The sequence below is a fragment of the Zingiber officinale genome, chromosome 3B (assembly GCF_018446385.1).
Source record: "Zingiber officinale cultivar Zhangliang chromosome 3B, Zo_v1.1, whole genome shotgun sequence".
Taxonomy (NCBI): domain Eukaryota; kingdom Viridiplantae; phylum Streptophyta; class Magnoliopsida; order Zingiberales; family Zingiberaceae; genus Zingiber; species Zingiber officinale.
In genome coordinates this window covers 21,576,349-21,600,204 of record NC_055991.1, presented here as the reverse complement: position 1 = coordinate 21,600,204, position 23,856 = coordinate 21,576,349, and positions in this window count along the sequence as shown.

The window sequence follows — 23,856 nt, the reverse complement described above, 5'->3', positions numbered from 1 at the left end:
TAACCACACAGAAACTTTCTGTGAGTAATCTGATCGGTCTGGTGACCGATCAGTAAGAAGGCTGATCGGTCCACAGACCGATCAGGGATCGCAACCAACCCTCTGTGAGAGTTGGGATCGGTCTGGGGACCGAGCAGCGTAGGGCCTGATCGGTCCCCTGACCGATCAGATCCATCCTGGACCGATCAGGGTGGAGCCTGATCAGACACAACGGCTAGATTTATTCTTTCTTCTTCTTCGCAGGTTCATATAAATCAAGGGCCTCTACAGTAGAGCGGAAGTTCTTGCTCTTGCTCCTTCTTGTTCCTTGCGATCAGAGCTTTGCTGAGCTCTCCATTACTGAAGCTTCGTGTGAGCTTCCCTCGGCTGGGTCTCCAACTGAACAGTTGCTGCTGTGGTTGGAATCCGTGAAGTTGCAGCTTCATCAACAGTCGACGAGAAGGCAAGAAAACTAGTGTTTTTACATTCATATTGTTCTTGGCTTCTTGCTGTATTTCTTGTACTCTGATCTTGCTGTTGCAAGAGATTGTGGTGAGGTTTCTCCACCCAGAAGGAGTTTTTATTAGCCGGTTTTCCGGGGTCTCATCCACCGACGGATTGATAGGATTCGTCCACCTTACGGACACGCCGAGGAGTAGGAGTATCATCTCCGAACCTCGTTATATCATCGCGTTTGAGGTTTGATCTTCTCCATTTTTGTTTCTTCATTTTATTTCCGCTGCGCTAACTCAAATTGTAGGAAGAAACGAGAATTTGGGGTCGGCTATTCACACCCCCCCTCTCTAGCCGCATCCGAAGGTCCTAACAAGTGGTATCAGAGCGAGGTCACTCTTCGTCGGATTAACACCCGGGGGAGCACGAGCTAGAGAATGGATCAACTTGGAGAAGAAGTCACGATTCCACCCTTCTACGATCGCGACGACTTCGCGTTTTGGAAGGTAAGAATAAAGTATTTTCTTATGACTAACCTAGTAAATTAGAATTGTGTACAAGTAGGTTTTATTCCTCCGGTGGATAAAGAAGGAGAACCTCTCGAGAAGAAGAAGTGGGCGAAGGAACAAATCCACCAATCCATAATCAACGACGAGATAATGAAAATCTTTGAATTTTCATTATCTAATGATATCTTGTGTAAGATAGGTAGATACAACAATGCCAAGGAGTTGTGGAATAACTTGGCTAAGTTCCATGAGGAGAGCTCCAATTCAAGTCATGAAGAGGAGTCAAGTGAGCCAAGTAGCTCACATCATGGAGGTATGGAATTAGAAGTTGAGGGCTACTCAACATCTAAGGAAGAAAAGGAAGAGAGTTCTTCTTCAAGACTGGAGCAAGAAGAAGAAGCTTCTACCTCCGGAAGGGATGAAGGAGAGAGCTTATATCCATCCTCAACCCTAGGTAACTCAAGCAACTTAATTTCAAGTAAATTACATATAATGTGCTTTGAGTGTAGGGAATATGGGCATTACAAAAGTAAATGTCCAAAGAGGATTAGGAAGACTCCACCGGCACCAAAAGTCAAGGAAGCCGGAGTCCCGATACGCAAGGGCAAGGAGCACGTGGTGTGCTTCCAATGCAAGCAAAGGGGACATTATAGGAGTCAATGTCCAAGGGGGAGGCAACCTCACAAGGAAAAGAGACCAAGCACATCTATGGGGGGAGCTAAGGCAAACCCTAAGGTATCCTTTAAGGCACATTCTTGCAATTCTAATAAGACACATGCTAGTAGTTTTATTGCAAGTGTCAATAATGATAAGCATGAGAACCATAGAAACCGATACATGTGCTTAGGTGCCAAACATGTTAGCCTAGATAAGGACAATGCTAGAAATGCCAACCCTAGAGTTAACTCATCTAAGGTTAAGGAAAACCTAGATAGGAATCCCAAAATAACTAGACATATGCCTAGGAATACCTCAAAGAAAAATGGAAAATTAAAGCTTGAGGTATTAAAGAAGGAAAATCAAGTCTTGAGGTCAAGACTTGACACTTTAGAAAAGGCTCTTAAGAATTTAGAGAATTCAACTCTAGGGTCTAAGGGTCAAAAATCAAAGCTCAAGGACATGAGAGGTTTGGGTCACAAACCTAAGTCTCAAGTGGTCAAGCCCGCTTATCATAATATTCCATTCGATTATGGAACAAGACCTAGGGCTAAGAAGACCATCACCAAGGTTACAAGGGGAGTCACCCCTAGGTTTGATTTTGATGAATCCCAAATGACCAAGGCTTTAAAGCCTAGGAGGGTCATTAGGAGGGTTGCTAGGGAAGTCATCCCTAGTGAATATTTAGTGAACCCAATGAGCTCAAATAGGTATTGGGTTCCTAGGAGCGTGATTCCTTCACGCTAGATGGTTTAGGGTGTGCCAACCTTAATTGGATAGGTAGTTAACCTACTTATGACAAAAGGTGGCATTTTAGGAATTTTCAAGATGTAATCAAGCCTTGAAAATGAAATTAAAAATTATTCCTAAGGTGATTAGGATGTGCCAACCACATTTGAGGAGTTTTCTAGGGTCAATCTAATTGGCACATAGTGATCTAAAAATCTTTAGTATATGATTTTAGGTTTATTACACTTAGGAATATAGAATTCATGGTAAAATGATCAAAATTATCAAAAATAGTAACTAAGGCTAGAATTAGGTATTTTTTATACCTTTATATGTTATTTGCCATACATTGTTTGTCATATGCCATGTCATGACATCATATTTAACTTATTATCATTTAAAATGTCATGATAATACTTAGGTTATTTATATGTCATGCCTTATTTAAGTTTCATACTTTATGCCATGACATCATGACATTGGCACATATTTCCACTTATGATATTATTTTATGTCATGTCATCATCTCTTGCATTTATGATCAATTAAATTGATTTAAGGATAAAAAACACAATTTGATATGGAAATCTAATTGTTGTTTAGAAAATGCATGAGAACTTAGCTTAAGATGACCTAAACTCATATCTCACATCAAAATTGACTTGGATGTATTTGATACACCTTAGATGTGTGTGAGATATTAGGATGATGAGTTAGATCAAGGTGCATAGTTCTTGTACCTAGATGAGCCTAATTCGAAATTAAGGATCATAGGGAAAACTTGTGTACAAGTCATGTACATTTAGTCCTAAGATTGTGGTCCTAAATTGAATGGTTTAAAATCATTTCAAAATTGATTTGAAAAACCTTGATGAAGCTTTTCTAGTGATAGCATTCATCATTGAGCAAGTTGATACAAAGATGGATTAACCTTGAGTTATTTCAAAGTATTTCGAACTTTATATCAAGATTAAAAAATGGGAGTTATTTTCATAGAAAACTATTTTTCCATGATAATATATGTTATGAGGAATGTATCCTCAAAATTTTACAATTTTTGGAATTTTCTATAATTTTTTAGGGGTTTCTGAATTTCGGGAGAAAAATCAGAAATCCTTATCAGAGAGTTGTGGACCGATCAGAGAAGATCCTGATCGGTCCAGGGAAGTCTGGATCAGTCACTGGACCGATCTAGGGAAGTGTGGATCGATCTGGTGACCGATCCAGTGGAGGCCTGATCGGTCTGGTGACCCTTCAGAGCGTGCTAAAATGCTGATTTTCGACTGTTGTCTGAAATTTCAGCTGTGGAAGTTGGTGGTTTAGATTTCTAAAGGGTTGAAACTCTCCAAGACATTGTTGGTGCAATGGTCAAGGAGGAGTTGACCTTTAGGGGGAGTTTTACCTATTGGTCAAGGGGGAGTTGACTTTTAGGGGGAGTTTTTACTCGTCAAGATTTCTGAGGATGAGTGATATGGGATTATCACTAAGTTGATTGTTGACTTTAGTATCAAGGGGGGAATTAAGGGTTTCAATGAAAGGTATGGGACTTTCATTAGGAAGAAACTCTTGACCTTTATTCACTCTTTTTGATGTGTGTCAAAAAGGGGGAGAATGTCTAGAGAATGTTCAAGGATGGAGTCGTTCTCCGGATTAGGTCAGAGAGGGCTCGGTAGCTCGTTCTCTAGACTGGATGGAGTCGGAGAGGGCTCGGTAGCTCGTTCTCCGGACTAGGTCAGAGAGGGCTCGGTAGCTCGTTCTCTAGACCGGACGAAGTTGGAGAGGGCTCGGTAGCTCGTTCTCCGGACTAGGTCAGAGAGGGCTCGGTAGCTCGTTCTCTGGACCGGACGTGGAAGTCGGAGAGGGCTAGGTAGCTCGTTCTCCGGACTAGGTCAGAGCTAGCTCGTTCTCTGGATCGGACGTGGAAGTCGGAGAGGGCTCGGTAGCTCGCCTCCGGACTAGGTCGGAGAGGGTTGGTAGCTCGTTCTCTAGATCGGGAAGGCTTTAGGTTTGGTGGAAATTGGATCGACCGATCCGGATCACTAGGTCATTTGATCGATCCGGTGACCGACGGAACTACACGTAAACTTTGAGTAATCTGATCGTGCGGTGACCGATCAGAAGAAGGTTGATCGGTCCACGCATCGATCAGGATCGCAACCAACTCTCTGAGAGTTGGGATCGGTCCGGGACCGATGCGTAGGCTGATCGGTCCCCCGACCGATTAGATCCATCCTGGACCGATCAGGGTGGCCCTAGCCGTTGAGACACAACGGCTAGATTTCTTCTTTCTTCTTCTTCGCAGGTTCATATAAATCAAGGGCCTCTACAGTAGAGCGGAAGTTCTTGCTCTTGCTCCTTCTTGTTCCTTGCGATCAGAGCTTTGTTGAGCTCTCCATTACTGAAGCTTCGTGTGAGCTTCCCTCGGCTGGGTCTCCAACTGAACAGTTGCTGCTGTGGTTGGCATCCGTGAAGTTGCAGCTTCATCAACAGTCGACGAGAAGGCAAGCAAACTAGTGTTTTTACATTCATATTGTTCTTGGCTTCTTGCTGTATTTCTTGTACTCTGATCTTGTTGTTGCAAGAGATTGTGGCGAGGTTTCTCCACCCAGAAGGAGTTTTTATTAGCCAGTTTTCCGGGGTCTCATCCACCGACGGATTGATAGGATTCGTCCACCTTACGGACACGCCGAGGAGTAGGAGTATCATCTCTGAACCTCGTTATATCATCGCGTTTGAGGTTTGATCTTCTCCATTTTCGTTTCTTCTTTTTATTTCCGCTGCGCTAACTCAAATTGTAGGAAGAAACGAGAATTTGGGGTCGGTTATTCACACCCCCCCTCTCTAGCCACATCCGAAGGTCCTAACAGAGAGATTCTTAACATCGAAAGAAGAAGAAGTCCTAGAAGTTTCATCCTCAAAGGAGTGCAACCAAAAGAGCAAGGAGGGAACACATCCTTGTTTCATGTACAAGAGGATGAAGAAGATGAAAAAGCTTCCACCTCCAAAAGTCAAGTCAAATCAATTGGAGGATCATCATTGTCAGATCAAGAGGAAGCCTCTACATCCGGATCAAAAGGAGAAGATGTCACCCCTACAAGCAAAGGTATAACAATTTCAATTGTAAATAACAAAAATCATATCATTTTCTTTGAGTGTAGGGAACATGGTGTTGGAGTGTATACTGAAAGCCTAATCTTTGTAAACATTCATTATGAATAAAGAATCGCATTTGGTTAAATTGTCTACATTTAGTTGTAGTTGTTCAATTAATTTATATTGTAGATAATATAGTATGTGGTGTCACATGCAGAAGATAATGTTATCAGTACCTAATAAATTATAAACAGTAGCTCGCGACCAAAATGGAAAGGAACAAACCATTAGAAGGTCGTAGTGTAATTAGGTATCAGTTTATCTTGACTGTATAATTACACTAGTACACTCAGAGTGTATTGAGTAGGACCATTTGAGGTCGTTTCTTTTATACTGATTTTATAAAGAAACAAAAACCTCGGTTATTATGGAAGTGTGTGCTCTTAATCCTGATATAATAACAAGCACATATATTTGATATTTATTTCTTTAATTTATCAATGGGTGAGATTTAGTTCGATGAATCAATAAGCCCGATAAGTTGGGAAATGATATCACTTATAGTGTGTGTTGTTGATTATAGAAGGAAACTGTGTCCTAGAGATACTAGGTTGATAATGTCCCCAAGAGGAGCTCATAAGGGTTGTCATGTTAAACCCTGCAGGTGGACTTAGTCCGACATGACGATAAGGTTGAGTGGTACTACTCTTGGACTAAGATATTAATTAAATGAGTTGTCAGTAACTCACTTAATTAGTGGACATTCGATATCTTAAACACAGGGAGACTAACACACTCATAATAAGAAGGAGCCCAAAAATATAATTTGGGATTGGTGCGGTAGTTCAATAATAGTTCTCGAGTGGAATGAATTATTATTGATAAAATTAAGTTGTGTGTTCGGGGTGAACACGGGATGCTTAATTTTATCGGGAAACCAAAACCAATTACTCCTCTCGGTCCCTATCGTAGCCTCTTATTTATAGAGTTCTATACCCACCTATACCCACCTTCTATACCCACCAATAGGGGGCCGGCCAAGCTAGCTTGGGAATCAAGCTAGGGCCGGCCTAGGTATAAGATTGGGTGGCCGGCCCTAGCTTGAACCCAAGCTAGTGGGGGCCGGCCAAATTAAATTAAAAAAAGAAATTTAATTTTAATTTTAATTTTTATTATGTGGAAGATATAATTTATTAAAGAGAATTAAAATTAAAATATCTCTCTTGTAAAAGATCTACAAAAGATTAAAGAAAGAGATTAGATCTCTTTCCTTATTTGTAGATTGGTGAGATATTTTATTTTCTCTTTAAAAATTATTCACATGTTGTAAAATTAAAATTATAGAAATTTCCTTTTTATCAACCATGAAGAGATTTTGAAGAGAAATTTTATTTTTTAAAATTTCCGGAAACAAATTAGGAAGTTTTAATTGTTGATTGAAACTTGTCCAATTTGATTTCATTAATGTGGCCGGCCATAAGATTTCAATTTGGGAAATTTTATTTTATTTTTCTCAATTAAATCATGTCAAGGAAATTGAGGAAATTTTATTGTAATTAAATTTCCTAATTTTCCTAGACCAAGGAATATAAAAGAATGGGTGAGGGTGCCTTCATTGAACAACCTTTATTATTTTCTCTCCCTCTTTTGTTCCTTGGTGTGGCCGGCCATCCTTTCCCTCTCTTCCTCTTGTGGTGGCCGAACCCCTCTCTTTCATTGGAGCTCTTGTGGTGGCCGGATACTACTTGGAGAAGAAGAAGAAGAAGGAGAGGAAGCGAGCATCTCTTGGAGCTTGGTTAGTGTTTTGATTTTCTTCCTTGGTGAATCTTCTTTCTTTGTGGCCGAACCTAGCTAGGAGGAGAAGAAGGTGGTTGGTGGTTTCTCATCTCGAAAGATCGTTGCCCACACAACGTTCGAGGTTAGAAGAGGAATACGATAGAAGATCAAGAGGTCTTTCTAGAAGGTATAACTAGTAGTTTTCCCTTTTCCGCATCATACTAGTTATTTATGGAAATAATACCAAATACAAGAGGCTTACGATTCTAGAATTTCGAATATGTTTTTCGATGTTGTGTTCTTTTGTTTTTTCTTTTCCTTGTGATTTGATTGTTCTTTTCGGTTAACCTAAAGTTATTTTAGGAAATTAAATATTAGCTTTCTATAAAAGGTTTTGTCTAGTCGGTGGTGGTTGCTCCCATATCCAAGAAGGCCATGTGCCTCGCCACGTCAGTACTGGGAACCGATTATGGAAATTAATATTTAATGGAATTAATAACTTAAGGTGATTTGGGTCGAACGTGTTAGTTCGCAGAGACCCAAGTCAAAACCTAAAAGAACGAATAGATTAAGTTTTGGATCAAACGTGTTAAGTTCCGCAGCGATCCAAAATTTAATTTAAAAGAACACATGGTAGCTAGGAAAGGTTCAGACCTTTGTACAAAATTTTGTGCAGTGGAACCTCTAGGTTTTCCGAGTAGCAACCAACAATTGGTATCGAGCTAGGGTTTCCTCTGTGTATTTGGTATTAGTTTAATTATACACATGTCATACATAATTTAGGCAGGTTAATAGTAGGATGTGCTAACTTTGTGGATGCAGGATCCAACTATTATGGCTTTTAGTTATTATGTGTGTGATTGGACCCTTGGACATGTCAAGGGCATTTATATGTGTGTGCATGATTGTATTAAAATACAGCAGGAGCTGTATTTAGTTTTATTAGGATTTTATTTTTGATCTAGATACATGTACATTCCTTTTATGGAATATAGGATCAAAATGTAAAATTCTATTTATGTCGCGGATCGAATCTTGCAAAGCGTGGAACCTTCTAAGGACCAGAGGCGCAGCGGAACTAGGAGCAAGATGGATGTGACAGCTAGACCCGGTGGCGGTGGCCAAATATGGCAGCAGCTTGGGATGACAACACACGGAGGACAACTAGAGATAAAAGCCATAATAGTTGAAAATTAGATTTTCTATTTATTGCTTTTATATTGTGCTGTGTGTATGTGTTAGTTTACATGCTTAGTAGGCTAGCATAGTTAAAATTCCTCATTTATAAATAACTAAGTGGGAGAGGGATTTTTAAATAAATCCCATGGTCTCCATTACTGGTTTGTAAGTGATGCAAACAAGCTTGCGCGTTGGCTCTGAGTGCCTTCCTCCATAACGGATGAGCTTGTTTGTGGATCACTAGAACAGACTTCCATTTTTGGATGACTATAGGAAGTTAATTAAGAGCGTGTGATCTTCCCCAACGGAAGGGCATAATCTTATTAATGGACTTAGTGTCAAGTAATGGTATACACTTAGACACATCTAATAGTATCCTCCCCATCGGAGTCACTGCTATTATTTGTGTGACCAAAAGACACCAACTATTAATTTTATTTGTCAAAAAGTTAGGTTGACAAGATAATAAAATTAATGGGATAAACCCTCCTTTACAAATGTTGAATTTGTATACGTCCACACTAACGTGGCATACAAAATTCACGGTGTTTTGAGGTGTTGGTTAATTTAAAATAGTATTGTTTGAGGAATCAATATTATTCTAAATTTAGAGTTCTGACCAAAAGTTATTTGTGATTCTTAGGATGACTTTCAACCCACTGTCCATCATACTTCAACAAAATAGACTTACTGGACCTAATTACATAGATTGGAAAACAAACCTAGACATTGTTCTTACTGCTGAAAGCTATAAATTTGTACTGACTGAGCAGTGCCCTGAAGCACCTACTGGTGAATCTACCCAAGAGGAGATTGAATATCATAGAAAATGGGTAAAAGCAGATGAGATGGCGCGATGTTACATTTTGGCTTCAATGTCAAATGTATTGCAACATCAGCATCAAGATTTACCAACAGCCTATGATATTATGAACAATCTCAAGGAACTCTTTGGTTATCAGGATAGGGCTTCTAGGCAAGAAGCCATGAGAAAGATAATGACAGCCACCATGCAAGAGGGTACTCCTGTGAGGGATCATATCCTAAAGATGATGGCTTATCTGAACGAGATACAGATCCTTGGAGGAGAAATTGATGGGGAAACCCAGATCGATATGATCCTCCAAACACTACCTAGAAGTTTTGAGAAATTTCGCCTGAATTACAATATGAACAAAAGGGTATATTCCTTGGCGGAACTATTGACATAACTTCAGGCAGCAGAAGGATTATTTCGTCACAATGCTCAAATTCACTATGCTGAAAATGGTTCTACTTCTAAACCGAGAGGAAAGAAGAAGAAGAAACAAGCTAGTTCAGCAAAGAAAGTGAATAAGTCTCAGAGTACGGGATTTAAAGCTGGAGTGAAGAAGCCGAGGGGCAAGTGCTTCATCTGCAAGCAGGCAGGACATTGGAAGGCGGACTGTCCTCGTAGGAACCAAAACAAAGGTATATCTCATGCTCTAGTTGTTGAAACATGTTTAGCGGTGTTATCTACCAGCACCTGGTGTGTAGATACGGGAGCCACTGATCATGTCTGCAATTCCTTGCAGGGGTTCCAGGAAACCCGACGACTATCTGAAGGATAAATTACCGTCTACATGGGCAATGCTACTAAGGTGGCAGCTGTTGGAGTGGGAGACGTCTACTTATCTTTTAGTAGAAATAGGAATTTGGTTTTAAGAAATTGTCTTTATGTACCCAGTTTTAGAAAGAATTTAATTCCAGTTTCTAAACTGTTTTTAGATAGATATTCAGTTTCTTTCAGTAACGATGTAGTTATTAAAAGAAATAAAGTGATTATCTGTTCTGTTACATTAGTTGGCAATTTGTATACGTTAAATCCAATTTCTTCCACAAAGCAAAACATGGAAATTTATAACTCATCTTCTAACTCTAATAAAAGAAAAGAACCTTCGGAAATGAACCAAGCATATCTTTGGCATCTAAGGCTTGGTCATATTAACTTAAGTAGGATTCAGAGGCTTATAGCCGATGGACTTTTGAGTTCATTAGAGTTGGAAAATTTTCCAACTTGTGAATCTTGCTTAGAAGGTAAAATGACCAAGAGACCGTTCAAGGCCAAGGGGTATAGAGCCAAAGAAGTGTTAGAATTGGTTCATTCTGATTTGTGTGGTCCTATGTCTGTCCAGGCAAGAGATGGTTTTGAATATTTTGTCTCTTTTATAGACGATTATTCAAGATACGGATACATTTACCTAATGCGCCGCAAGTCTGAGTGCTTTGATAAGTTCAAAGAATACAAGGCTGATGTGGAGAAACGACTAGGTAAAAGTATCAAGACACTACGGTCAGATCGTGGTGACAAATACCTCTTAGGAGAGTTCAGGAATTACTTATCAGAGGCCGGGATTCAATCCCAACTGTCCGCACCTGGTACACCCCAACAGAATGGTGTGGCAGAACGAAGGAATAGGACTCTAATGGAGATGGTTAGATCGATGATGAGTTATTCAGAATTACCAAATTCGTTTTGGGGATATGCTCTGGAAACAGCAGTGTATGTTCTGAACTTAGTACCTTCTAGATCAGTTTTTCTACTCCCATAGAATTGTGGAATGGGCAAAAACCCAGTCTAAGACATATTCGGATTTGGGGTAGTCCAGCACATGTGCTGAAACCATATGCTGATAAGTTAGAATCCCGTACAGAAGTTCGCGTGTTTGTAGGATATCCCAAAGGAACAAAAGGTGGTTTATTTTATAGTCCTAAAGACCAGAAGGTCATTGTTAACACCAATGCCCAGTTTTTAGAAGAAGACTATATAATGGATCACAAGCCCAGTAGCAAAGTTGTTTTAGAAGAACTTAGAGAGGACACGTCTACTTCAGTACCAACAGTACAAGATGAAGTACCACAAGAGACTGCAACACGTGTCACACATGATACACAACCACAGACAATGCCTCGTCGTAGTGGGAGGGTTGTAAGGCAGCCTGAAAGATTCATGTTTTTGGGAGAGTCTTCGGACTTGATCCCGGGTAAACATGAACCTGATCCACGAACATATGACAAAGCACTCCAAGATATAGATGAGCATCTTGGCAAAAGGCACTGAATTCAAATAGAGTCTATGTACTCTAATAAGGTCCGGGCTCGTAGAACCACCGATGGTGTAAAAGTCGTTGGATGCAAGTGGATCTACAAAAGGAAAAGAGGGATGACGGAAGGTAGAAACCTTCAAAGCTAGGCTTGTTGCGAAGGGTACACTCGAAAGAGGGAATCGATTATGAGGAAACCTTTTCACCCAGGTAGCCATGCTTAAGTCTATCCGGATACTCTTATCCATCCGCTTTTCATATGGATTATGAGATTTGGCAAATGGATGTCAAGACGCTTTCCTTAATGGAAGTCTTGAAGAGAACATCCATATGAAGCAACGAGAGGGTTCATTGAAAAAGGCAAAGAGCATCTAGTGTGCAAGCTCAATCGGTCCATTTATGGATTGAAGCAAGCTTCAAGGTCTTGGAACATCCGGTTTAATGAAGTAATCCAGTCGTATGGATTTATTCAGTGTCCGGATGAGTCTTGTGTATACAAGAAGTGTAACGGAAACGTGGTGGTATTTCTTGTACTATACGTAGATGATATTTTGTTAATTGGCAACAATGTCAAGGTATTATCAGACGTAAGGGTATGGTTGTCCAAACAATTTGATATGTAGGACTTAGGAGAGTGTGCACACATTCTTGGGATCAAAGTGATAAGGGATCGCAAGAAAAGAATGTTGTGTTTGTCCTAAGCTTCATATATAGATACAATCCTTGCTCGTTTTAGTATGCAGAATTCCAAGAAAGGTTTCTTACCTTTTAGGCATGGAATAGCTCTATCTAAAGAGATGTCTCTGAAGACATCAAAGGAGATAGAAGACATGAAAGCAGTTCCTTATGCCTCGGCTGTAGGAAGCCTTATGTATGCAATGCTATGTACGAGACCTGATATTTGTTTTGCCGTGGGCATGGTCAGCAGATATCAGAGTAACCTTGGACAAGGACATTGGACTGCGGTAAAGCATATATTAAAGTACCTGAGAAGGACTAGAGATTATATGCTAATTTACCAAGCAGACGATTTGCTCCCTGTGGGTTACACGGATTCAGATTTCCAATCAGATAGGGACAATAGTAAGTCTACATCAGGCTATGTGTTTATTTTAGGAGGTGGAGCCATTTCAAGGAGGAGTGTTAAGCAGAAATGCGTATCGGACTCAACCATGGAAGCTGAGTATGTAGCAGCCTCTGAGGCAGCTAAAGAAGCAGTATGGCTCAGGAACTTTCTAATGGACTTAGATGTGATTCCTGGTTTGCCCAAAATTATCACAATTTATTGTGATAATAGCGGTGCAGTTGCAAACTCGAAGGAACCACGAGCTCATAAGGCAAGTAAACATATAGAGCGCAAGTACCACCTGATACGAGATATCGTGAAGCGAGGAGAAGTTGTCATCGCCAAGATTGCATCAGCAGATAACCTGGCAGATCCTTTCACTAAGGCCCTTCCGGCGAAAGCTTTTGATCGGCATGTGGAGGGAATGGGAATCAGATGTATGGTAGAAGATATGACAGCTTAGTCATTAGTATAAGTGGGAGATTGTTGGAGTGTATACTGAAAGCCTAAGCTTTGTAAACATTCATTATGAATAAAGAATCACATTTGGTTAAATTGTCTACATTTAGTTGTAGTTGTTCAATTAATTTATATTGTAGATAACATAGTATGTGGTGTCACATGCAGAAGATAATGTTATCAGTACCTTATAAACAGTAGCTCACGACCAAAATGGAAAGGAACAAACCATTAGAAGGTCGTAGTGTAATTAGGTATCAGTTTATCTTGACTGTATAATTACACTAGTACACTTAGAGTGTATTGAGTAGGACCATTTGAGGTCGTTTCTTTTATACTGATTTTATAAAGAAACAAAGACCTCGGTTATTATGGAAGTGTGTGCTCTTAATCCTGATATAATAACAAGCACATATATTTGATATTTATTTCTTTAATTTATCAATGGGTGAGATTTAGTTCGATGAATCAATAAGCCCGATAAGTTGGGAAATGGTATCACTTATAGTGTGTATTGTTGATTATAGAAGGAAACTGTGTCCTAGAGATACTAGGTTGATAATGTCCCCAAGAGGAGCTCATAAGGATTGTCATGTTAAACCCTGCAGGTGGACTTAGTCCGACATGACAATAAGGTTGAGTGGTACTACTCTTGGACTAAGATATTAATTAAATGAGTTGTCAGTAACTCACTTAATTAGTGGACATTCGATATCTTAAACACAGGGAGACTAACACACTCATAATAAGAAGGAGCCCAAAAATGTAATTTGGGATTGGTGCGGTAGTTCAATAATAGTTCTCTAGTGGAATGAATTATTATTGATAAAATTAAGTTGTGTGTTCGGGGCGAACACGGGATGCTTAATTTTATCGGGAGACCAAAACCAATTCCTCCTCTCGGTCCCTATCGTAGCCTCTTATTTATAGAGTTCTATACTCACATATATCCACCTTCTATACCCACCAATAGGGGGCCGGCCAAGCTAGCTTGGGAATCAAGCTAGTGGGGGCAGGCCAAATTAAATTAAAAAAAGAAATTTAATTTTAATTTTAATTTTTATTATGTGGAAGATATAATTTATTAAAGAGAATTAAAATTAAAATATCTCTCTTGTAAAAGATCTACAAAAGATTAAAGAAAGAGATTAGATCTCTTTCCTTATTTGTAGATTGGTGAGATATTTTATTTTCTCTTTAAAAATTATTCACATGTTGTAAAATTAAAATTATAGAAATTTCCTTTTTATCAACCATGAAGAGATTTTGAAGAGAAATTTTATTTTTTAAAATTTCCGGAAACAAATTAGGAAGTTTTAATTGTTGATTGAAACTTGTCCAATTTGATTTCATTAATGTGGCCGGCCATAAGATTTCAATTTGGGAAATTTTATTTTATTTTTCTCAATTAAATCATGTCAAGGAAATTGAGGAAATTTTATTGTAATTAAATTTCCTAATTTGCCTAGACCAAGGAATATAAAAGAAGGGGTGAGGGTGCCTTCATTGAACAACCTTTATTATTTTCTCTCCCTCTTTTGTTCCTTGGTGTGGCCGACCATCCTTTCCCTCTCTTCCTCTTGTGGTGGCCGAACCCCTCTCTTTCATTGGAGCTCTTGTGGTGGTCGGATACTACTTGGAGAAGAAGAAGAAGAAGGAGAGGAAGCGAGCATCTCTTGGAGCTTGGTTAGTGTTTTGATTTTCTTCCTTGGTGAAGCTTCTTTCTTTGTGGCCGAACCTAGCTAGGAGGAGAAGAAGGTGGTTGGTGGTTTCTCATCTCGAAAGATCGTTGCCCACACAACGTCCGAGGTTAGAAGAGGAATACGATAGAAGATCAAGAGGTCTTTCTAAAAGATATAACTAGTAGTTTTTCCTTTTCCGCATCATACTAGTTATTTATGGAAATAATACCAAATACAAGAGGCTTACGATTCTAGAATTTCGAATATGTTTTTCGATGTTGTGTTCTTTTGTTTTTTCTTTTCCTTGTGATTTGATTGTTCTTTTCGGTTAACCTAAAGTTATTTTAGGAAATTAAATATTAGCTTTCTATAAAAGGTTTTGTCTAGTCGGTGGTGGTTGCTCCCATATGCAAGAAGGCCATGTGCCTCGCCACGTCAGTACTGGGAACCGATTATGGAAATTAATATTTAATGGAATTAATAACTTAAGGTGATTTGGGTCGAACGTGTTAAGTTCCGCAGGAGACCCAAGTCAAAACCTAAAAGAACGAATAGATTAAGTTTTGGATCAAACGTGTTAAGTTCCGCAGGCGATCCAAAATTTAATTTAAAAGAACACATGGTAACTAGGAAAAGGTTCAGACCTTTGTACAAAATTTTTGTACAGTGGAACCTCTAGGTTTTCCGAGTAGCAACCAACACATGGGCACTACAAGAGCAAGTGTCCCAAATTGGCCAAGAAGAAGGACCAAGTGGCACCAAAGGGCAAAGAGAAGCCCAAGGAGACCGCCCCCACAACAAAGAAGAGCAAGGAGCACATTGTGTGTTTTTTGTGTAATCAAAAAGGACATTATCAGAGCCAATGTCTAAAGGGGAAGAATCCGGTCAAGCCTAAGGGAGGAAGCACAAGTCAAGGGGGAGCTTTCAAGATAAAACCTAAGGTATCATTTATTGAACCTACCCCTTTAAATCATGGTAAAAAACATGCTAGTTCTAATTTATATCATTTTAATGCTATTTACCATAAAAATAGGAGGCATGATAGAATTAATAAAAATCATGTGTAAATTATCTCACCTAAGGTTAGGAAGGTAGATAACTACTTGGGCAAAAACACCAAGAATAATAAATACAAGCCCCAAAATAGAAATGCTTAAAGATTTAATGACAAACCAAAATCTAGGGATTTATGCAGAGAAAATCAAGTCTTGAGGTCAATGCTTGATAAAATGGAAAAGACCCTAAAGAAAATGGAAAACATTCTTAAGGGTCAAAATGAGCATAATCTAAGGTCAGGGAAAGTTAAACAAGAACCATTCAATGGTAGGAGGGGTTTGGGATACAAACCTCAAGCTAAGAAGGATGTTTCTTCTTATCATAGGGTTCCATATAGCTATAGAACAAACCCTAGGTCTAGTCGTCAAGTCAAAAACTCAAGGAAAGTTATCCCTAGAATTATTTTTGCAAAGACAAAAGTGACTAAGACTTTTAAGAAGGCTAACAAAGTCACTAAGAAGGTTACAAGGAAAGTTATCCCTAGAGTTGATCTAGAGAAAGTGATCAAGGCTTCTAAGAAGCCTAACAAGGTCACTAGGAAGGTATTTAGGGAAGTCATCCCTAGTGAATACCTAGAACATCCAAAGAGCACAAATAGGTTTTGAGTTCCTAGGAGCATTTTCTCTACCCCCTAGATGAGTTAGAGAGTGTCAACACTATTTGGAAGGGTGGTTAACCCAACTTTAATAAAGTTGACATATAGAGACATTTTCAAGGTTTTTGTTAACCTTTGAAAATGTAAAGGATTAATTGATTTATTCTTTTAAAGAGTAAAATGTACCATAATTTGATAAATTTGATGTAATTGTAATTGGCACAACAAATCAAGAGTAAAAGAAATGTCAAGTTGGGATTTTGATATTTTCTTAAGGAGTTAAGGGCAAAATTTAGGCCTTAATTTAAGTTGTCTACTCTTGTAAGAGTAAAATGTGCCCAACCTTGAGGAATTATGCTTGACTTAAATTGGCACAAGTTAAGAAAAGCAAAAGAAATGTCAAAATTGGGAGTTCGACATTTTCTTGAGAAAAAGTGGACAATCTAAGATTTAAATTTAAGCTAGCTAAGGTTAAGGACACTTAGATAGGTAATCTAAGTATATTTTATTTATGTTAATTTGCCATGATTGTTTGTTAATCATATGCCATGACATCATATTTTGCATTCATACTTAGTCATACATACATTATGTAGTTATAGTAAAGTTTCTTTTAAAAATTATTCATTTTAATGTATGTCATAACTCATCATGCATTATTTTTAATTCCTTGCAATTAAGGATAATGACATTTACTAACAAGTAACATCTTAGGTGGATGTTCATAATCCAAAATACCTAGATAGATATGCATGATCCCTAGTTTAGGGCAAAACCAAATTTTACATCTCACAAAGAACTATAAGGTGACTTGTATGTGTTTTAGTATACATTAGATACAAGTGAGATGTTAGGATGATGAACAAATCTTAAGATATTGATTTAGTGCATTCTTTTTGAGTTTTAGGTTCATCAAAACGCATAGTTATGTGTTTTCCAATCATTAGAAAATCTAATGTATAAGTCATGTGCATTGAGCCCAACAAACATAGTTGGATATTGGTTTTGAAAATGATTTTAAATATGCTTTCGAAAATCTTGATGAACACTATCTTTTGATAGTAATCATCATTGAAAAATTAGATACAAACTAGAAGAAAACATTGAAGTTTTTACAAGTTTTCAAGTTTGTGTCAATTTTTGAAAATAAAAAGTATTTCATAAAAAAAACTATTTTTCCATGATAATATATATCCTAAATAGTGTCTACACGAGGTTTCATGATTTTTAGAATTTTGTAGAATTTTTAGGACATTTTTGAAATTCAGCTGAAATTAGATTTCAGAATTTCAGAAACCCAATTGATCAACCGATCGATTGGGAAGCCTCAATCGATCAGCTAATCGATTGAGCTATGTTTCTTCGCGAGCAGAGCCTAACTGGATCAATCAACCGATCGATTCAATCTGCCTTAATCGATCAATGGATCGATTCAGGGGCAATTTCCACGAACAGAAGCTAGCGGAATCGATCAGGTGATCAATTGAATTGGTCTCAATCGATTGGGAATGTTGATTTTGGCTGGGAAAGCCTTATTTTAGCATTTTAAACCATTTTTAGTCAAGGGGTAACCATTCCTAACCCCTTGACACACATTTATATACATTTAGGGGGAGTTGTCATGATGAAAACACGGATGGATTGGTTAAGGGAGACTAAGTAGAAGTTTAGATTGAGGTTTGGTTTTAATATTAAATTTTTAAACCTCAAAACTTCTAAATTTGGGTTTCCTAAAGGTTTATGGATTCCAAGTTATTGTTGGTGCAATGACAGAAGTTTGGAGCATGTCTTTAGGGGGAGTCACTCACTAAGGACATGGAAATTATTTTCTGAAATCATAGAAGGTGGTATATCCTTCGGTTGAAACATGCTCAAGGATGAGTATTGGATACAATGAAGGGTATGAGACCTTCATTGTGTTTGTGAAGAGATTTAATGCTCAAGAGTGAGTATTGGAGATAATGCAGGGTATGAGACCTTCATTGTGGTGCTGTGAACAACATGTGAGATTGTGAGCAATGTTGGGTAACTCTTCAGGGGGAGAGTTTTTAATGTGTGCCAATAGGGGGAGAATGTAGGATTTAAGTTAGGCATTTTCCCCTCTAGGAAAGTTAGGGGAAGAATGCAAGGTCTGCACTATGCCTTCATTACCTTAAGAGGGAGTCCGCCCTCTAGGGGAGAATGAAGGAAACCCTCATTCATGCTTTGTCAGGTTGAAGAAGTTGAGGCTATGTATTAGTCTAACTTAAATGTATTGTCAAACATCAAAAAGGGAGATATTATTGGTGCAATATCCCTTGAGTCAAGGTAGATCAGGTTGACCAGTCTTGAGTTATCTCAAGTCTGAGTCTTAGTGTTTGGGTTTCGATGTTTGACAATACGTGGAAATTGCTGGTGTAATTCTCCTCTGGTTAGGGTTTGACCAGATTGGTATGAAGAAGAGTCAAGTAAGTCAAGGCTGACCGGATACTTGGTTGGGAAATCCTAGTGAGTGAAGTCAGGTGAAAGTCCTGGTGAGTGAAGCCAGGTGAAAGTCCTGGTGAGTGAAGCCAGATAGGTGAAAGTCCTAGTGAGTGAAGCCAGACAGTTGGAAATCCTGGTGAGTGAAGCCAGATGAAAGTCCTAGTGAGTGAAGCTAGGTGAAAGTCCTGGTGAGTGAAGCTAGACAGTTGAGAAATCCTGGTGAGTGAAGCCAAGTGAAAGTCCTGGTGAGTGAAGCCAGGCAAGTGAAAATACTGGTGAGTGAAGTCAGACAGTTGGAAAATCCTGGTGAGTGAAGCCAGGTGAAAGTCCTGGTGAGTGAAGTCAGGCAAGTGAAAGTCCTGATGAGTGAAGCAAGCAGATTGAAGATCCTAACTGGAGGTTAGGCAGTTGAAAGTCCTGGTGAGTGAAGCCAGGCACGTGGAAAACCAAGCGGGTCAAGGTTAACCGGACACCTGGTGTTGGGAAGTCCAAGTAGGTCAAAGGATTAATTGGATACTTGGCACGTGGAAATCCAGATGGGTCAAGGGTGACCGGACATCTGATTGAAGTCCAAGTGGGTTATGGAGGACCAGACACTTGGCATGAGACGGTAAGTCCAAGTGGGTCAAGGTTGATCGGACATTTGGCACAAGAAGAAAAGTCCATGTGGGTCAAAGGAATTGACCGAACACTTGGTGAAGAAGTTCTAGCAGGTCAAGGTTTACTAGATACTAGGCATGAGGTTCCAACAGGTCACGGTTGATTGGATGTTGGAATTGGGGGCCTTGGACTTGACGTTAGGCAAGTCAAAGGTGGGTCAATCGATCAACTGATCGATTGAATCGTAGTCCAATCGTGGATGTGTGCCGCGAAGAAGGTTTGACCCAATCGATCGACCGATCGATTGAAAGTAATTATTGTGAGCACAGAACCTTTCCCAATCGATCAACCGATCGATTGGGGAGCTGAAAATCGTGCAATAGAGACTGAATCGATCAGGCCATCGATTCAGGCAGTTTCCAATGAGCACAGAGGCACTTTGAATCGATCAACCGATTGATTGAGAGCCATTCAATCGATTGGGATCTGACCATTATGCAGATTATAGCCGTTGGCGAGCGTCTTCTTCAAGCATTCCGCTCCAGCGACTACGGTGCGATCTCAGCGACGATTCATGAGCTCCACCACACTTTCATAGCCAGTTCTTAAAGGCTCTTGAAGACAAGTGTAGCTACACTTCCAAGGTTCAAGAGGTAACAACAAGCAACAAGTAAGCAAGAAGAAAGAGTTTCCATTTGTATCTTTTGTATTTTCTTCTTGTGGGTGTTGTATATTGTTGTGAGAGTTTGTACGAGGCTTCTCCGCCTTCGGCTGCGATCGAGAAGGAGTGTTTTTATTAGTGGAGAGCATGTCATGTGTGGATCCTGTTGGTGCAATCGACCTCTAGGATTTCGATGTTTAACAATATACCTAAGTTTAGTCAATTTGATTAAAGGTTAACCCAAATAGAACTTGATGTTTGGGAGATAAAAATCTAGTCAGGACTAGATGACTAGAAAAGGTAAGTCCTAACTAAAGGTTAGGCAAAGTGGAAGTCCTGGTAAGTGAAGTCATGCCCTAGTGAGTGAAGTTAGGTGGTGGAAGTCCTAGTGAGTGAAGTCAGACCCTAGTGAGTGAAGTCAGACCCTAGTGATTGAAGAAGCTAGATGGTGGAAATCCCGGTGAGTGAAGTCGGACCCTAGTAAGTGAAGCTAGGTGGTGGAAGTCCCAGTGAGTGAAGTCGGGCCCTAGTGAGTGAAGCTAGGTGGAGGAAATCCTGGTGAGTGAAGCCAGGCAATGGAAGTCCTAGTGAGTGAAACTAGGCAACCCTAGAGAGGTAAACCTAGGTTATATGTGACCGACTGGCTTCTGATCGACCGCGCGCGGTCGATCGAACCAATGAATCTTGAATTTTGTTAACACTATTTTACTGTATTGTTTTATCTATTGTGCTAACTCAATGTTGCAAGGAAGTCCAAGTAGGTCGACGGGCTGACCTGATAGCTGACACGAAGTCTAGACAGGTCGACGGGCTGACCGGACGTCTGGCAGGTAAGTTAAGGTAAGTCACTAGAGGGGAGTGACTTTGTGAGGACGCGTTCCCAGTTAGGGAACTTAGGCGTTGATCCAACTTAGAACCATTTCAGAAATCTAAGTTGAGATCGTGATTAGATTCCAATCTCGAGGAGACGGTATCTAATTACTACTCTGTTTGATTATAAATTGTATAGCCTTTGGAAAATCTTATCCATGGCTCATAGGCACCTTCAAGTAGGTCCAAGGCGCCTCCAACATGATAAGTTTTATCCGCTGAAGATAAAATTTTATCTTCAACGAATGGCTCTTGAAGACATCTCCAATAAGTTGGAAGGCGCTTTCACACTGTTCATGCAAGGCGTCTTCCAAGTCATTAAAGGCACCTTCATGAGGCAGATAGCCACTTAGCTGATCTTTGTTCGCATAAGTGATGTTCCGATTATCTGGAGTTGAGCTCACACGAACCCAACTCCGATCTTCTCCTAGAGCAGGCCACCACCCCGGCTTCTCGTCACTCGAACGTCGAGCATGTCCTTCTTGTCCACCAGTGTACTCTTCATCAGCTTCTCATCCCTTAGATGCATTGAGCCCGTCAGGTCCCTTCCTGTGACATCCTTCTCGTCCGCTGCATCTTCCGCTCGACTTCTTGTGCTCCTAAGTTCCTACACACTTAAACACAAGGCATCAAACAAAACAAGACCTAACTTAACTTGGTTGACCACACCAAAACTACCACAAGGTACTTACAATTTCTCCCTTTTTGATGTGGATCAATCCAAGTTAAAGTTAGGGTTAAAACAAAATGCAATATTATAAGTAAGTGAATAAAAATTGCAATGACACTAATTATTTGCAAATAAGTATAGGAATAAAATTTTTAATTATCTTAATTATCCCACCTCCCCCTTAACTTATACCTATTTCTACCTCTTTGATCATATAAAAAATAGGAAAAAATAAAATAAACAGTTAAAAAAAATTAAAAAATTTTCTAGAGATAGATAACAAGAATTGCCAATAGGCAAATATTTTTCATAAATAACTCTAAAAACTATTCTATGTTCACTAATTTAATTTTCTATTTCGAAAAAATAATTCAAAAATTATTTTTGGGTTTCGAAAAATCCAAAAAAAAATTGTCGAATTTAAACAAAATAAGGTAGGCCAGTAAAAAATTTTGCAATAATTAAGATATTACTAAAAAATTGTCAAAAAAAATTTATTATGATAGAGAACATCATGTTTTATCAAAAAAAAAAAAAAAAGTTTTCAAAAATAACTCTGTAAAATATTTTTAATTTTCAAAATATGATTTTTGTTGAAAAATTCATAGAAAATAACTTAACATTAAAAAAAATTAAAAAATTTCTATTTGTAGATAATATTTCTATTTTACACAAATAAAATTTTGAGCAAAAAAATATAACTAGAAAGTTGATAAAATAATTGATTTTACCAAAAAGAATAAATTAAGTAAATTAACTTTCTAGCATACATAGAAATTAATTTATTGAGCTAAGCATGATTTTAGTATCAAAAATAAAGTATTTCCTATTGGATTAACCAAAATTTTTGTGGTATATGATTTTTAAGTATTTTTTTTAATTTGTCCTATGTGAAATTTAAAATACTAATTAAGCCCTTCGTAATTCTTAAATTTTGAATTTTTAAGAATATTCGAATTTACACATGCATAGTTATTCTTCAATTTTTCTATTTATGTTTTTAATTTTTTATTTTCTAATTTGAGGTTATCATATATATCTAAAGGCTATGAATTTACTAAGTTTAATTTTAACTTAACATTTTCTTTTTCTAATGTCACTGTATTTTCGGAGAGCATTTTAATAAATTGAAATGATTTTTCAGGAGGTAATGCACGTACCTCACTTACCTTATGATCTGATGCTCCCCCTTCGTCACTGCTTTCTTCTAAGATCTTGTCCTTCGTCGATGCTCATTTCTGATGAACTTTCAGCGCCCCTCTTGTGGTAAGCTATCAGGGCTAATCTGACTTACTCTTCTAGTTCCGATTCTGATGTGATGAATCATCCCATGTTGCCTTTAAGGTCTTGTGCTTCGATTTTGTTGGTCTTTTGCTCTTGTCTTTCTTCTTCTTCTTCAGTTTAGGGCAATTATCCTTGATGTGTCATTCTTCTTGGCATTTGTAGCATCAAACTTTCCTTTTGCTTCAAAGGTGCTTTTTCGCCTACGACTTGTTAAATTTATTAGTTTTAATAAATTTACTAAACTTTCTTACCATTAGCGCTACCTCATCTTCGTCGATGGATGTTTCGGAGTCTAGATCGTCTGTTCTTGTTTTTATGGCAATGTTATGACTCCGTTCCTTCCTTAATTCTGCACATCTAGATTTGTGAAGTTCTAAAGTCGAAAATATATTTTCTAACGAACTTACCTCTAGATCTTTTGAAATGTAATAGGAGTCAACTAGTACTATGGACGCCCATTCTTGTATTCTAGAGAAAGCATTCAAAGCGTACCTTAATGAATCTCGATTTGCTACCTTTTCTTCAAAATTCGTAAGTTCTATAATCAATTCCTTCAATTTGGCGTGCAGTTGCACTACTAACTCTCCTTCTTTTAGCCAAAGGTTCATCAGTTTGTTCCGGAGCAGGTCCCGTCTCACGAGCTTTGCTTCGGGCATTCCTTCGTGTAGCTCCAGGAACTTCTTCCAAAGTTCCTTTACTGATTCATAAGCTCCGATTCAATTGACTTCTTGGAGTGGAAGCACACTTAGCAGGTGGAACTCAACTCATTTGTTCGCTACGAAGTCGACTTGTTCTTTTTTTTGGTCTATTGGTCCTCTTCTTTTTCAACTCCTTGTTGGTCCTTGGGGGCTACAAATCCATATTTAATTATTAAAAGTATTTCAAACCCCCATGTGTTTCTTCTATATTACAAACTCTATCTTGAACTTCAGCGGATATATGCTTGATCCGGCCATCGTCTTGCTGCTTCAGTTAGTGGTTAGTCCTTTTGAGGTGGTTGAGCTCTGACACCA